General features: G+C 47.4%; 1 protein-coding gene and 1 pseudogene across 2 annotated transcripts in view; both read right to left on the bottom strand.

Moving 5' to 3' along the window:
* The window catches only part of LOC144147216 (focadhesin), a 263,925-nt gene that overhangs the window by 199,517 nt on the left and 46,399 nt on the right, over window positions 1-18,009 (bottom strand). The gene's annotated exons all lie outside the window — the stretch shown is intronic.
* LOC144145458 (uncharacterized) lies at window positions 14,421-16,951 on the bottom strand (annotated as a pseudogene).

The following is an 18,009-nucleotide window of genomic DNA, read 5'->3' on the forward strand; positions in this document are numbered from 1 at the left end:
ACGATTTCAACTGTGTCTGGCAATAAGTAGGTCATATGTTGTTGCACGTAACAGTACTTAGCGTCGAGGTACAGCTTCGCGGTCGGTGCAGTATAGTTTGGAACATCGAACAGCTCGCTGTAGTCGTGTGCTGTGCTTTTTTGGGCGCCAGCACGGACAAGTACTGCCATCTCGTGAAGCCTGACGCAAGCAGTACGGCGCCACCTTAGCAACACAGATGCTTGGGCAAACGCATGGCGGGCATCGTGGTTGCCCACATGCGCGCCGTGCCAGTGAATCCAACCTATAACAGCTTCCACATCTTGATATGCGTGTGCCTGAGACGACAAACTAGTGGACTAGAACATGAGAATGAGCTAATGAACATGCAGAAAACACTGCTTCTTGAAAAACATGCAAATGTGCAAACGTAAGCAAAGCATTATGCTTTTCTACTGACAAATTAAAATTCATATTTCTTTGTTTCTTTTTGTTTCCTTGATCAAAATACACTATTTTTCATGGTTACAGATGTAGTGTAGCTCAAACACAAGCCATTCAATCCTTTGATTCATACCCAAAGCAGGTGGAAATTTGCAAACGCCTTGACCCCTGTGTGGAGCTCCACAGATGTTGAACGGCTCCGAGACCTCTACGACCAGGTATCTCCATGTCAATGCGTTGAAAGGTCGAGGGATCGCAGCAACAGAATATGCGGTGGTCCTCCATGGGATCTTGTACCGGCAAAGGGTCAAGAAGGCATCCTCACCAGCTGCATCAGATGGAACAACCAGCTTGTCGGAAAGGGGGAGAAGTGAGGAATATTTTGGACTTCCTCCGCATTCAGGTAGAGGTCCGTTGTTGGGCAGTTGGATGGGCAGTTTGATCTTCTGAGTGCTCCGCAGCGGTACAACCTTGACAGACACGAACCGCCGCCTTTCAGCCCGGGTGCACCCCAGCCATGGCCTTGCCTATGTGTTGGCGCAGCCGCTCTTGCCGGCAGCACCTCAAACTCCACACCGGCCATCGTGTCCACTTTGCGCTGCATGCTACCACAAACTGGGCGAGTGTACATTGCCTTTAATACCGGGCGGAAAAAGGAAAAGGTTGCAAGCTGCCAGGCTCTGCTTCCACTGTGGCAAGCCAAACTATTTCACTCGTGTGCGCTGTACAGCGACAAGGCTTGCACAGCAACAAGGTCGAGTTTCGAGGGTGGCGCCTGCGATCATTTCCATGCCAGTCAGCGCCACTCTGATCGCCCCAATATACCTGCAGACTGCACGCGCCTGGGGGGAGGGACCTACTGGTCAGCTGCTGCTGTGTACTCTTCTCAACACCAGCAGCCAGCACTTGCTCATTCGTCACGATGTTCCCTGTGCCTTGACCTGTCCCGCCAAGAGAGCCAGAGGCTCTCTTTGCCAAGTTTGGCCGGACCTGTCCAACGGAAATTATGCTGTGCAATCTCATTCCAGGGACACTGAAGAGTCAGCATGACGACCCAGTCGTCACAATCGATGCTGTGGAAGTGCCAGAAATCTGTGTCATCACAAGTTCGCCCGTCCCCGACAAGGTTCTCCAATCACTGGAATCACGCGGCCTTGCCGCGGCCAACTGTTACATGTCCAATCTCGGCGGACCAAGTTAGCGTCTTGTTAAGCACTGACTTCTACTGGAAAGTCGCGTCTGGAAGAGTGTGACACTTGACTCCGTCTCGCTGCCGCCGAAATATTGTTCGCTCGGACGGTGCAGGGCACATGCACTGTCAGCAACAGGACTGCAACTGAGGCTGGTCCTACTTAGAAACAAGGCTGCAGGGCCTCGAACTCTCCTGCAAGGACGCCCACGGATGTCATGGGCGGTGACTGAAGACAGCACGGATATCCCCTGACAAGTTCAGGCCGTTCAGCCTGACGACTCCCATGTCCTCTACAGAGAAACAACCACACAAATCTAAACATTGCGCAGCCGGAGGTAGTACTCCGTAGAGTTGTGGGCAGAAGTGCTCGGCACGAACTCAAGCTCCGAGAAGTCACTTACCCAAGTTTGCCACATTGTCGAATCCAATGCCAGGGTACTTAGAGACCAAAATCACATTGCGTACCCGGCTCCCGATTGTCCGATGCACACTCCACAAAGGCCAAAGTGTTCCAAGCCAATACCGCTGGCACTGAAAAGTTCCGGGCATAAGCTGCGAGACCGCGAGAATCTCCCGCAGGAATCGCAGCCAAATGAGTATGCGTCAGGAAAGGCCAATACTGGCATCATGTCTGAATGCCGGCCTGCAGAGTGTGACGAGAACCATCATTCCTTCGAAGGAGAATGCTTCGCCCTTGGATACCGGCGTGGCCCTGCCAGTCGTCACCCTAGCCACTGCCCTTGAAAACTGTTTGCTTTTCTTCACTCAAGGTTTGTCGGACATCATCAAGTGGTACAGCTTAACACCCAAACACCTCATTAAGCTGCCACAAGCGGTGTTTGTACAAACGATTAACCCACCTGCCGTCATGCTGTTCAATGGGACGCCACAGGAACTTCTTGTCCTAACGCACAACTACAAGCAACGCACCGGCAGGGAGTTTTCCGCAATAGCCTTTGTCTTGTGCTACAACATCCTCTACTCATTAGAAGGACTTGTGGTGTGCAATAACATGTTCACGGTGATGCGAGCTACACAAGAACTTTTCGTGCCTATGGTGGCTGCACTTTCGCCGCTGTGCTTCAGCCTCCTAGTACAGACGCTGCCTCTCACTGCCTATTTGCTATGTGATATGGATGCATTGTGCTTAGCGTATCGGCTGCCGCATACCATTTGTTTCCTCATGCAGGACCTGCGCAGCATGGCAGAGGAGGAGTGTATTGAGGATGATACTGAATACAAGAAGCAGGGCTGCGTGGGCACGGCGGCACAGGCCTAGCTTGAGTTTCACGCTCAGGGCAGTTACTCGAGATCAGCCCAGAGAACAGGCGACCGGCTATGTGGCTCCCTTCTTGCATTGCATCCACAACAGGTCTACAGGGGAGCGTTGACAGGAAGTCAGCGTCTGAACGTTTGCTGCCAAATTTGTAAACGACAGTAACGTCAAATTAATGCAGGCGTACACTCCTTTGCGCAAGACAAACAGAGGCGCTCTCCAAATTTGTGAGCCAACACAGTGCATGATGGTCAGTTACCTCAATAAATGTCCTGTCATAGCCGTATTGGCAAAACTCAGAAATGGCCCATATTGCTGCAAGGGTGAAGACGCGATGGCTGTTTAATAAATATTTACACTATTTACAGTGCTTGCACTGACGACGCCAAAGGGGGGCAAAGCAAAATCTGAATGCTAATGAGCATCCTCTTTGCCGAGCGTCTTTGCTGTAACTGTCTCCGTGATGATATTACGGCAAGACACCCTTTTTTCAGTTGCCAAACAGTTTTGATAGACTGTGGCTGGCAAAGGCAATTATTTTTTCACAGCCGTTCTCCTTTTAGATGAGGACAGCACCCAAGCCTACGTCACTTGCACCTGTGTGCATTTCTGTCTTGGCATACTCATCAAAGTGTGCAAGCACGAGCGGTCGCTGTACGTGATTTTGACATTCACAGAAAGCGTTCTGCTGTGCTACCTCACACCACAGCTGACAACGCTGTCTTTCGTCAAGTGCATAAGAAGTTTGGCAATTTTTGCCACAAAGCAACGGTAGTGCACACGCAGTCTGAGGAACATATGCGTGCATTTCTTGTCTCTCAGCCTTGGAAAGTTGGATTTGGCTGAAGTTTTCGCGGGGTCAGGCAAGACTCCCTTGGCATTGCTGACATGGCCTTAAAACTGCAGTTCGTTGTATGCGAAATGGCACTTTTCAGGCTTAAACATGACTTCTGGTGGGGAGTTTGAACTTTGGTGAGTTGGTACGTGTGAAGATGGAACAGCTGTAGGACGGGACACAGTAAAAAAAAAACAGGCACTGGTGCTTTGTGCCTGTGTTTTCTTGGTGGGTCATTCAATGCCAAATGTCCCAGATAACTAGACAATCTGAGATTATACTTTGAAAAATCAAAAACCAAGAAACCGTTTACTACACTATTCATTTTTGTAAGTCCTTTTCTTGAGGAAAAAATTTTCCATCTCTCACGGAAATTTAAATATTGTGGCTGTGACCAAAACCTAGGTTGTGAAAAACAATTCACAACAATAAAACATACGGAGCGCTGCAAAAAAATTCGATCTTTTAAAAGAATTGCACTTCCTTGCTACAATGCATTTGCAGCTGCTAATGTTTCTGAAAATGCGCTTCGCAGCGCATGAATGCAGCATTGCTGCGCCATATATGGACATTTTTACTGCTGTTACAACTTTTTCAGAGACAATACAGCAGCATGGTTTGTTTATATTGTTGACAGTAAGTGCAGGGAAGAAATACGAAAGTCAGTAAGCGAGTAGTTTTGGGATGCTAAGCAGACTAAATTTGAAAAAAATGCAGTATTGCTCATGTTCAGACGCTTATCGCAGTGTGTGGCAATACATGTAAAAATGCAGACTTGGGCTCCTTCAAAAGTGTGTACAAAGGGCAAGTATTTCTGGAAGCTTAATTTGAGTACAATTGGTTTAAGCGAGAAAATATTTTTTGTATTGAGCGGCCCCTGAGGCCTCAGACTGTGGGTCATAAGCCCACTCCACTGCACCAACAGTTCACCTGGGGCCGGCCAGAGGTGCTATCGGCATCAAATGAAACACGAACACAAAAATATGAACCAGAACATGCAAAATTGAAAAATACTGTTCGCAGAGTTCATACAATGGCACGCTATTGGTATATTTAAGAATCCACTTTTCCCAACTTCGTTTTTGTAACTAAGCCACGTGTCATTTTGGCTTGCATGGAGAGAAACCGCATCATTTGTACGTTCAGGTTCATATTTTCGTGTTCGCGTTTCATTTGACGCCGATAGTACAGCGGCCAGACAGTTCGAGAAACCGCATGATTCATTTGTTCTTAGTGATGTTGTCTGCTCAGTAAAAGTGATTCCACATTCAATTCATCTTCCAGCATTCCGTGGTGCCACAGATGAAATGAGTCAGTAAAACCGGATGCTAGAAATACTGTGAAAGATGATGCTATCTGTCAATCAGTGATGATAGAGCATGCTGCAGTGTGGCAGGAAGGAACAGGTTTATTTGCTGGATTTCTTGTGTTGGCTGCAGACAAGGAGAAATAATTTTAAGTTCTGCCGACGGAAACTTGTAGACACAATAGAAAAGCTCAAGCTGCACCACTTCATAAGCAAACAGCGAGCGACGTATCTGAGAGACCTGACAAGCAGCTTGAAGGATTATGAAATGATTCTTTGAGATTTCACAAAAAATTAGTTTTCTCATGCAAGATGTTTCTTTATCATAGCACAGGGTAAATACAGAAGCAACGATACACAACTTTGTGGCATACTATTGTGCAGAAGAAATTAGCATTTTTGTGTAAAATCATATGCAATGATATTGGACTGTCTCGATTATGCGACAGTGGCCGTGCCTGCTTTTCAAGATGAGGCATCAAAGGTGCTGAAACGCGTATTTTTTGTTGTCCGGAGGATTCATGATTTTTTCATCAGTGCATCATCACAGCACAAGAAAAAAAGTTTTTGCGATTTTGTGCTACCACGAAAATGACTTCAATTTATGACTCAAGCGGAACTTTTTTGCAATGTCAAACGGAAAAAGCGCTCGAGGTGGGATCGGCATGCAGCATCATGAAGCAATTGCCAGTAACAGACAGACACTTACACCCACCAGCTTTTTACATGGGCAGAAAAGTTGGCAAAGCACCAATATCGGCGACAACGGTGAAAACTGCAGCCTCCTAAATGCACCAAAGCCTGCCTGTCGAACTATGCTTTACTGCACCTGTCTGCATGAACGCAAAGTCGTGGAAGTGATCTAAGAGCTCCTAAAGCTGATTATGTGCAGCTGACACCCTTTCGAAATCCAGTACCAGCCAGCTGCACATTTGTAAAGCAGCTAGCTACGTGAAAACCCAAAATGCACCTGGACACTACATCTGTCACTGCCGCTGAGGGACCCCTAATACAGTGAAGCGAATTATGGCCTGCCTTGTGGTGTGTATTTCTGACCGTCCTTCGTCGAAGAAATATGCGCTGTTCCCTCCTTTGACTGAGGCCACAGTGGCCACTCAAAATACAAAAAATATTTTTTCACTGAAAACAAAAAAGTACTCCGATTGAGCTTTCAAAAATCAATGCTCTTTGTACACCCTTTCCAAAGAGCCCAAGTCTATTTTTACATGAACCGCCACACACGGCGAGAATCGCCTGAACATGAGCAATGTTGAAATTTTTGCAAAGTTAGTAGATTTAGCACTTCGAAAGCACTCACTTCCCCACTTTCATATCTTTTTCCCAAACTTAGCGTCAAAAATATGAGCAATACAAACAGCCCTATAGTCTCCGAAAGAGTTGTAACCACCGTAAAAGTGTGTCTAAATATGGCCCAGAAAAGCTGCATTGCTCTTCCACAAGGCACATTTTGACATACACTACTAGTACCCGTGAATTAACTGTAGCTTAAAAAAGTGCAGTTCTTTTTCTAGCAACAGGAATTTTTCCTTGCTCCGTATAATGCAGCTTTTCAAATTTTTTTCACAATCAAGGTTTTTCACAGCCACGATATTCCAATTGCTGCGAGAAAGAATTTTTTTCCTCCCAAAATTGAATACGAAAACAAATTGCAAATTGCAAACAAACCACCCCAGGGTGGTTTTTTACCATGAACTTGAAACATGACCGGTTGCGTAGCCTGACGTTCAGTGTGCTAAAAGCTGTTGAAGACACAGGGTTCGTCATTATTCATATTGTCACAGACAGCCACCAGACAAACAAACATGTTTTGAGGCATGTCCGATCATAACACACTGCGTCATGTCGTGCGACATCCAATATGGGCGAATGACCCATTATTCCTGTCATTTACATGAACCACCTGATTTCAGCCACCCCACCTGCTTTCGTTTCTGAGCCGCCGCTGCGTCGTCAATAGCCACTGCCCCAGGCGATTCACCGAAGTGAATGGGAACCATCGTTCTCACAGGCAGAGAGGAGCACTCATCAAGCCGCTCCAAAGGGGGAAGATCGAGTGGCCATGGCTCAAGCAACTGACAGGGCCCAAATACACCCCCTGATTGATCCCATTGTTTGAGTTGTTCCGATCATGGATGGAAATAACGGTTAGCCCTACACTGGCGACGCCAATGCTAGAGCTATTTAGATCATTCCCCACTTTTTCCTACAGGCACCTGCTGTTCTCGGCTAGGCATGAGTTGTCTATATAGTCTTCAATAAGACTGCTCTGTAGCATAGTGTGTGCACTTTCGGTAAAGCACACTAGCCTGAATCTAACTCACAGGCTTATTGCAGTCCGTGAACTGAGCTATACTACCAATTAGACTAAACTTTAAGCGGTCTGTTTCAAAAAGTGGGTCCTTGTTTGACAGGTCCTTTCGACTCGCTACTAAACCACTTCCCATTTCCATAACCCTGCTGCCTGGCAAACCCCAGACAAAGCCCAGATTTGCTTTTGTTGTGGTGGCATCCGACCTGCTTCTCAGTGCTGCCACAACTGCCCTTGGATTCCAAACCGTAAATGTTACCATCATTCCCGCTGACTAAAGAACCCTTCCTAACGACTTTCACTCACGTGAGATAGGCTCCCTTCCCCACACAAATTTAGCCACGTGTCGCTACCTTACTGCCACCACTCACTATTGCGTAAAGCTCACCCCACCATAACCGTCCCAACCTGGCTGCATGTCAGGAGTCTAGCGGCAAAGGCAACGGCTGATGCATTGCCTGGCCAAAAGATTCCAAAAAGACCCCAGAAAGGAGAAGCGCAGTAAAAAAAGATGAAGGCAAAGTACAAGTGTAGAAGTGGCGCACGGAAGCAGAGTGGTGAGATGGTAATGTTATGTGACAGGAGAAAACACTAGAGGGTAGGCGACGGCAAGGTGTTGGTGTGGCTGCTCATCTGAGTTTTGCCCCAGAAGATGCTAGTGATGGAAATTCGGCTTCAAGGAACTGCATTGAGAGTGTGCCATACACAACTGGGACTCAGCAGAAGAGCAACCACCATCTCCCAAAGGCGGTGAGAGAAATTAAGATCCAAAGACAGAATTAGCAGCGCACACTGAAGCCCACCAGGAACCACCCAAGGAACACTCCCGTATCTGACAGACATCGTTTCAGCCATGCAAGAAATGCCTGCAGGTCAACGATTGACATCTTTGGAGATGACGCGTCACCTGTGCAGGCGCAGTATGTGTTAAACTCTTGGGGAGAGTTTGATCAAGTAATACCCTAGTTACACGGGCACCCTTAACCATGGTTAACGTAACCGCAGTTAGACCTAACCATAGTCGGCCGCAGTTACACGGCAGACCTAACTGCAGTTAGCCCGCTAACCATGGTCCGCGCTAACTTCGGTCGGCTACCTAAGTTTGGGCTTTCAAACTGCAAACATGGCGTCGGACGCGATTACAGGGATGGACGAGTGCAGCGCGGCGACCGATGCGAAGCGCGTGTTGTGGACGACGGAGACAACGAAGGTGCTGATAAACATTTGGCAGAAGAACCTCGAATCCCTCCGTTCCACATCCCGCAACGCAAAAATTTACAGTGCAAGCGGTAAAAGGTAGCAGAAGCGTTCCGGAATGGCAAAAATCATGGAGGAAGAAAAAAGTTAGGAGACGGCGCTACCGGAGAAACGTGAAGCCTATACATAAAAAGTAAAATCGAAGTCGGCCCAGGCGTCACTGCACCACGTGACCCCACCGCACTGCCGCCGCGAGCTCTTCAATTTCGTCTGCTCGAAACTACTCTGCTGCCCGTTGTCGCGAAGCCTGCTATATGTTGGTTTTTTTCCCACGGGCTTTTGTCTTTCGCACATACGCGACACTCCTGCCCGCACGCGGGCATGAGATCACCGAGCAAACAAATGCAGGAAGGACGGGGAAAAGCTACCGCCAACCAAACACGAGAGATGCGCCGGAGTCGGAGACCGCCGCCGCCGCCGGCCCACCCGACCATGGAGGTCACGTGCTGGGCCGACTTCGGCGGCTTGAGAAAGAGAAACGGCGGAGGGAGCGGCTTCAACGGAGCTGGGCTTGCGAAGGCTAGCTGCGTGACGTCATGCCATCTCCTAACTTTTTCTTCCTCCATGGGCAAAAATACACTCCAACAAAAGGGCGACGACCCACGACACGTTTTTACAGCGCTGGCTTTGGCTGACCTCGGCTTGTTGACTGGCTTCGTAGACAGTGCTGACGGGTTGTTTTTACGTTCGCGCTGTCTAAAAAAAAACGTAAACGTGTGCGCTAAAATAGATATTTTTGCAACTGCTGTTTTGAATAGTTTGTTATAAACTTGCAACATCTCTTTTTTTGTCATTACAGTAGCTTGAACATAATTTGTCATTTCGCGATCGCATAGACCACGTGACAGCTTGACACACACGCTCGGATTGCGTGTAACAGCAGCCGACCATGGTTAGCGCTAACTGCGGTTAAGCTGGGTAACTATAGTTAGGCGTAACCATGGTTAGGTGTGCCCGTGTAACTAGAGTATAAGAGCATTTGAGGGGACTTGCTGATTTAGAGTAGGTAGTTGTGTAGCAGGGCAGAATATAGTATCAGCTTAAAGTTCTTCATTCATGCTTCATGGCTTCAACAGTTATTCTGGTCTGTTTGTAGCCATTCAACTACATGAGTGAATGAAGTGTGTATTATTTACAGCCAAAGGCCTGTCCGTGGCCTTTGTTACCCTGCTAATTGTTTTCTGCTAAAAGAAACGTTACACCCACAAAGGCACTTTTTTGGAGCCTCTTTGCCACAGGCGTAGCTGTGCTAGTGCTTATACAGTGAGCATCGCAAGTATAAAAGATTAGAAACATGGATTTCTCTTAGAAAGACATCAAAGGTAAAAAAGTAGCTGGTGTGGCTGCAGAACAACAGCAACTTTTTTTATCAAAGCCCAAAGCCAGAAAAGCAGCAGCAGTAGCGGAGCAGACAGCATGGAGACACGTCTCAAACGTGCGATTTCAGTCGCTAATAGCTTCGGTACGAACAAAATGATGCAACATGTTTTTCAGCAGTATTGTTGACCCTCCTGAGGAGTCTCTTTTCCTCAACTTTAGAAATATCCAGACCGGGTTTGTTATTTTGATTTTTAAATTTACGCATTTTGAGAAAAACACAGCAGTCAATCTTTTTTGGCGTACATTAATATTTTTCCAGACAAGCGATATTTTACAGATATGCTTACAAACATCTGGTCGCCATTACCTATAACTTGCAAGTTGGCCACAACTACAGATATGGAGATAGGGGGCGTCAAAGTTTGCGACAATCTAGCGTCTGATGCAAATTCAGAGCTTTTTCAAATTTTTTGTTCATGGCAGAACACGAAATTTGTTTTGCCCTGTTTGTCATCTTTGTTTAGTTTTTGTTTGCAAACAAATTTTAGTCAGAATGATCACACCTTGTTGTCAGATAGCCCCAAAGTTGGAAAAAACTTCGGTCACCAGAAATCGTGCGTCCCCCGTACCACCTGTGCAAATTTTTTTACCGCGAAGTACACCCACTAGAAGAAAACAAATTGCAGTTTTAAACTACTCTCTGGCTTGCGCACAACTCACGAAAATATGAAAAAAAAAAGAAATATGCACATGTCCACGCACGCTCGTTCTTTTGTGGAATCACCCAGCTGTCATTGCCATTTTCCTTCTGCCATTCTTCAGGCAAAATCAAGAATAACATTTCCCTGTTCAGTCTTTAGTCTGCAACATCCTATCTTTATCACGAGCATGCGCTTGCCTTCCAAGGTTACATGCCGCCGTGCCCAGCCAGAAAATAAGATAACGGGTGCCACTCCTGCCACAAATGAGAGGGGGTCTTCCAATGACCTAGCAGCTATCTGCAAGTAATCAGATGCGCCTAGTTGTACAGGCAATATGTTCTGCGATTGCATTTCTTCTACTGGTAATGCGCTCTTTACATGCAGGCAAACAACAGTTTGACAATCACTGGTACATTTGTTATTTCTATAAACACGAAGTAATTGCATATCACTTTTTTTTTTCCCCAGACATTGCATTATACTGTCAATGATGCGCATAATATACACGGATATTTTTCTCGCCCTTCTGTGGTGTGTTGGGCAGATTTTGCCACAGCAAATTACGCTTCAGTGAAATTTTTCACACCTCCCGTCAATTTCGTTGTAGCGGGATTTGACTCTAGTGCATTCCTTTTGGGGCCATTTAAACGGATCAGCTTCTATTGCATGCTTTTGTTGGCTCCTTAGCACCGGTAGCTTTTCAACTTTTCTTAGGCACTTGACTTTCACTCAAATTGCACGTTGATCAATATCGCTTAGCAATGTTGACATCCATTACCTGCCTTTTCAGTGGCGTTCTCCTCGCATCATTTTCCAGGATGCAGGCCTTGACTTGGATGTCTTCTGGGCAAGTGCGCATTTAGCTGTCTGTAGCACTACTTGTTACAATCATCTTATTTGTTGTCATCGCTTTTTCAACTACTTTTCACTTAGGGCTTGCTTTCTTACATGTGCTTTGACGCGTCTTAGGGTTTTCGGTTTTCCACGGTGAACTGGGACGCCTGTTCCGTCACCACATAGTGCTTGCGTCAATATGCTGTCGTGTGCCACCCAAAAGGAGCCTCACACTAGCAAATCTACATGATGGAGATTCGCGCATTCCATGAATGGTCCAACTTAGCCCTGTTTCTACAGCCGTGAACTCTGCCTTGGTCTTCTCTATTTTGCCCATGGTCACCTCCCAGTAGGCGTCGAATCAAACCAGTATGCTAACTTCTCTTGTCTCCCATGTATTAGGCTGGAAAGCGTCAGCGAAGTCAAAGTGCTTTTCCTCCACTATACTGACTGACACACTGTCTGGTTGTGGGCTCACCCTGGCACAAATCTCAGGAACTTCCAATGCTTCCAAATGACCTGGTTTCCATGAGCTCGTCTGCTTAGCATCCCCTTCACTCGCCAGCGGAGTAACATCATGTGCGATTTCGTGCTGCCGAGTGTTACTAGAAACAGCTCTTCTGTGCCAACAACAGTTCATTTCATGGCCCTAGACACATCCTGGCAAATAAAAGTACGCTGGCTGCTGGGCCATCTGAGGTAACACAGACGTTGCCCTAGAGCACGGAGCAAGAATATATAGGAGAGAAAACGCCCATTGCGGACGGTGCGATCGAGCGACCAGATAATGTCACAATGATAACTACGGCGACGTACGGAGCTCCGCAGCTGCGGCGGTGAACAATTTGACAGCGGCACCTGGTTGAATGTATTAAAAGCAATACTGTTGTTTCGTGGCCTCCGCGATTTGCTGCCGGCGGCGCGCCGTTGCTCCGGCCGTCCCATTCGGCACGGAAGCAAGGGGAGCGGTGTAATTTTGCTAACTCCGACACACGCCGCGAGGCGGCGCCGTTAGCCTAAGGTTGAAGCGAGGCTCGTATGGCCGACGCTGCCTGCGCTTTGAGTTGTAAATCAGCCTTCGTTGTCGTGTCTTCGGGATAGAAAACTCTCACTATGTGGTCTATGTATTTTGACTCGATCCTACTAGTACAAAGTTGTTTAACGTACGTTGTTTAACACCCACGATTGCCTTTGCACGCAGCTTCAGTGGTCGTTTGCTTGAAAGGCGAATGCCATAGCCCAGGGTTCTGTCATCTCGGGCAGAGTGAATGCCAGCGTGCTGAATTCTTTTTTTGCTGTTACAGCATTTTCGTGCGATATCGCTGTGCGAAAATATGCTTTTTTTGCCTTTTAAGTTGTTTCGAACGCTCTGGGTATCTGTTGTGTGTGTGTGTGCGTGTGCGTGTGCGTGTGCGTGTGTGTGTGTGTGCGTGCGCGTGCATGCGTGCGTGCGCGTACGCGTGTGCGCGCGCGTCTATGTGTGTGTGTGTGTGTTTGCAAGTGCAAGTGCGCGAAAACAGCGTAATACCGATAAGCTCTCGTGTATTGTTTGTAGGCAGGGGACTACGATAGTCAAATAATCTGTTAGGCTTCCACGGGTACAAATCAATCATTTTTTTGCGTTTTATTTAATATGCTTAGGGGTTCCAAGTACCTACTGCAATCTCGCTACCAAATTATTTGCCGTGAGTGAAAAAGTCATGATATTCCGCGATGCCTTTTATATCGCTATCGACTCTACATATGTATTTTTTCGAAAGACTGTTTCTGAATTTCTAGATTTGCTGGGGTAATATATTCTGCACATAATTTGTTGGCATCACATATTAAGGGCATTATTTTTTTCGGTGAGCAGTTAAGCTGATCACTATATCTGTATGCACAACATCGGCTGTATGTAAGTTGTTTGGGATATTAGTGAATAAACACATCAAGAGGAGAACTATACCAATCGTAACTCGGGTAAATATTTTTATTACATTACTTAGACCACGTCCATGTATGGTAGACTGGAAGTCTCTCTGTACGTTTCTATATGAAAGTATGCATGCCAATAAACGGCACCAGCCATTTAATCTGCCTATTGCGGAAGAACTACCGATAGCCATTTGGACAGTATACACTTCAGATGCTGAAGTATACGATGTCTCTGTTAATAGTATCGCGGTAAAAGTTACGCCAAACGTTTCAAGTAGTGTTGCCATGTCATCTAGTTTATCTGCCAAAGACCACATATTTAAAGGAGAAAAAAGGAAACGACATTGGGGGTATTTTCGTGTTTACTAATGGTTGGATTTCGGTCGGTTGAATTCCCATAATTTGGTTCTTGGTCGGAACGCACGGAATATGCGTTCCGTGCGTTGCAAACAACATGTACGAGATTTTCAGAAATAAAACCGGAAAACGTGTTGCGTTTCGGAACCACGCGTGACTACAAAAAAGAATACTGCTGTGCAAGGAATTCACTTATGCATCACCCCGGGCATGGTCTACGTCGAAAATTCAAAGGCACCAGTAACTACCCTAATGGCTCCAGCAACTACTTTTACCTTTCTCCTGCATTGGTGTGCGGTAACGTTTTTATTATTAACCGTCGCACACAGGCTGCGAAGGCCGAGTTTTCGCCCTCTCAGGGTTCATAGCGACCATGAAGAAAAAAATTCAAGGGTTTTCAAGGACTTTGAAGGCCCCAACTACGGATTTTCAAGGACTCAAGATAACATTTTTTGAGATCGTAGAAAAACACAAAACCATCTTTCACAGCATGGAAGCACATATTTTACTGCATGGAAGAAAATGCAAGCACAATTTTCATTTAATGCTGGTTTGATTGCACTGTTGTCGGCTGATTTCAACATCCTTTTTGCTGATTCACCTCGCAATCTAGACGTATTGCACACACACACACGCACAAAAGGGGACTAGGTTCAAACAGTAGAGCTTAGGTTCCCGAAGCTTCCCTTCAGGCTTTAAGTTCCAGAAGCTTCCCCTTCAGGCTCTCATCCATCTCTGCAAGCTCCAGGGACTTTTCGTTTGCAGTTTTTCTTAAACTGTTGGGCTTCACAATCAAGGTGATGTCGCTTGTGGCTTCCGCCCGCAGAGCGTAGTTGTCGGCACAGGCTGTTAAATCAGCGATTGTTGCTTCCAGCCTCTTCTTCTTTGTCTTGATGCTCTGTATCTCTTCTTCAATGTGGCTTTTCTTTGATGCCTTTGTCTGCTCCATCACTTGTTTTTTTGTATCCTCCAAGTAGGCCCGATAGCGGTTGTGTGCGGCTGCGACAGACTTCCGCAACTCCTTCGTCATTCCAATGTTCAGGACGCCACCAGCCTTGCTTACAGCATCACAAATGATTCGCTGTGACACATACGAGATATCCTTAAGGTTTTCTACAGAGACCTGACGGTTGACGCTTAAGCCTCTTTCAACAGTTGCCTGCCCGTGGCTCAAGAGGAGAAGAAGCCGGATAACCTTCCACAAGTGCATGTAGGATGAGTCACCCTTCAACAGCTCAAGGTAGAACTCGTATAGGCCAAGAGAGTGTTTGTCAAACTGTCGCAGGTTGTGTTTCTTCTCTTGCAGAAGTTCTGTGTATTCCCCAAGAACAGAATCGCGCTCATGCTCACCCAATCGACCAACTGCAAGAAGTGCGTCTAAGACCTTCCTGAAGCCTGCAAGGCAGTCATCTGGCTTTGAGGCCATTTGACGGGGATCAAGCGACGACAGGTTCCTAACTTGATGGTATGTCAGCGGGCTCTTCTCCAGAATCTTCTTGGTTGTGCTTACAAGGAACTGTTTGCATTCCATCCTAAAGGCAAATATATCTCTGGCGCTCACCTTCGCGGCTTTGAGTACTTGTTCAGCAGCGTGCCCAATATCAACTTTCTCTGATGATACATGGTTATTTGGGTCTGCGACATCCATCTTCAGCATGCCGACAACTCCTGTGGAAGCGGACAGCACCGAGCACTTCACAAATCTCACAAGAAGCTTCCTCACGAGGCACTCGAGAACTCTTTTCAAAAAGAACACCAGTGGTTTGTCCAGCTGATATTCCGTGAGGAATGGTTTTAGAATCATCACGATGCCCAGAGCAAACTTCAGTTTGGCCAACAGCAGTGGGTCCTGGCAAAAGTCACTGAGCTGGATGAACGATGCACAGTTCGGCAGTTCACCTCTTTCTTTTTTGCACATGCGACATACTTTTGCACGTCGCCCCACAGGGTAATGGCACGTTCGATGACGGGAAATTTTCTACCCAGCGATGAGCAGTGAAGTTGAGTGGAAATGTCACTTGGCCTGTCACGGCAGAGAAGTCTTCCCTTCGCGCTGGCGCATCATGAAAAATGGCACTGAGGCTTGAAAGGAGATTCTCTAGGCCCCACTTGCTGGCAATAATGCCCGCCCTGTACGCGTTATGTATGGTATGAAGTCCGCAAGTGCCCAGGTCCAAACACTGAACTTGATGGTTCTGCTGCAGGTACTCCTGCAATCCTCTAAAACACTTCAGGTTTACGTTGGGGCCATCCATTGACAGCTGAACAGCTCTCGCCAGCGGCAAATCTTCCAGGGCACCCAGAAGCTTCTCTTGAAGGTCTTCGGCAGTTGAATGTCCCATGAACACCGACGTGTAAAACCTCGTGGTTACCCGCTCGGGCATTGTGCTCCAGTACCGCACATGAATGTCCATTTGTTTCCTCTGCAGGTAGTCGTTTAAAGACTCGTCGAACAGAACGGTATAGCCATCAGACTGCTCCAATTCGCGTTGTAGGCGCGAGAGAAAGAAAGGTCTGAGACCATGGCACACCACGTACGCAGATTTCCTTTCACTGCAGGAAAATGCCTTAGCGATTTCACTATCCGGGAACATTTTCTTGAAAAGATCCCCTATATGTGCTGACGATTTGTAGGAGTAGTGCGCCGTGACCATTTTCAGGGTCCACAGTATCTCCGCGTCGATCACAATCTCGTGAGCTTTGCACAGGCTGCTCACATCCGACGACGTTGAACTTGAAGAACTTGAAGGAGTTGGCTCGATGCGTTGCTTATCAACAGCTGTGAAGTGGCTCCGCACAGTACTATGCGCTGCAGTTGCTGTCATGTTCTCCACGTGCTTTGCACTTTTCATGTGACTTTTGAGGGCAGACTCCCCCATTGACGACACGTCGAATGTTTTTGCGCATACCTTGCACTTAGCTCGATGCGAGTTCGATGTGCCCAGAGAAATCCACTCTTTATAAGCAGCACTGCTTAACCACGCGTGCTGGAAGTTGCATTTTCCTGGCATATTGCAGCTGCAGAAGACGACTTGGACTATCCACACACCATGTTTCCCACAACACCGGTAGGGTAGGCTTAGCTTTGATCGTTGCTGCCGCTGCAACCACGCTAGCCACAGGAGTGGATTGGATTGGATGCCTTGTTGGCTCCAGTACATAGTTGCCAGGCGTTCAAGAGGCATCCGCTAAAAACTGGCTGAACAGAAGCCAATATACGAAATTCAAGGAAATTTAAGGACCTAAAAAAATTCAAGGTTTTTCAAGGCCTTGAAAATGCTATTTTCAAATTCCAGGGTTTTCAAGGGTTTCAAGGACCGCTACGAACCCTGCCTCTGCACCCACCCACGCCAGGGAAAGCGACCTTAGGCTATGCGCGCCGCGGTGCGGCGGAAAACGGCGAAACGGCCTCTTCAGAATTACGCTCTCTCCGGGCGATTGGGACGGCCGGAACAAAGGCACGCCGCCGGCAGCCGATCGCAGCATTCGCCACAAGGCGTGCATCACTTGCGCTCGAGCTGCTGCGCGACTCGGGGACGGAACGCGCGTTTATCTCGCGTGCGCAAGTCATCGTCCCGCAACGTCGGTTATGCTGGCACTTTTCAGTGCACTGTCACATGACTAATAAATTGGCCGGTGCACTCAACTCGCTTCTAGCGCATCGCATGCGAGAAAAGGCCGTGCGTTTATATGTTTTAAATTTTTTGGCGTTTACAGGTTTGTATTTTGTTCTTGCTGCTAACAAAGATTACTACGCAATAAAAGAAAATGCCCCTTTTATTCACTCGTACTGGCCGATTTATATTTGACAGAAAATTAATCGCGAAGGCGGGCTCTTCAGCCAAGGGAAGCCCAGAAGAGTGCACACACTCTCGTTTCGGCCACTGAATGTTTCGGCGGCCCGGTGAAATGCCGACGCAATGCCACGGCCGGGTTGGACTGGGCGGGCGAGAAAAGAATGCTCGCCGGCCGTGGCGATGACCGCGCACTTCCTTCGCTTGCCGCCAGATGCCTGAAACTTGACGTTCGCCAAGTGCTTGTGATGTTATCAGGCTGCCCCAGGAAGCTCAGTTTCCCCTCCTATTTTATTCTTGCTCCGTGCCCTAGAGTGTCCACTCCAAGTCGTCACAACAGCAGGTGCACCATCTCCAGCTTGTACTTGCGGCTTCGATCGGGGCGGGGTAGAGTCGGTCGAATAGAACACGTCACACAGAATGGTTAAGTGTCGCCAATTGCAGGTGCTGCAGTCAAAATTGCGGGAC

The sequence above is a fragment of the Haemaphysalis longicornis genome, unplaced genomic scaffold (assembly GCF_048455015.1).
Source record: "Haemaphysalis longicornis isolate Haplotype H1 unplaced genomic scaffold, Haemaphysalis longicornis Haplotype H1 scaffold_7, whole genome shotgun sequence".
Classification (NCBI taxonomy): Eukaryota; Metazoa; Arthropoda; class Arachnida; order Ixodida; family Ixodidae; genus Haemaphysalis; species Haemaphysalis longicornis.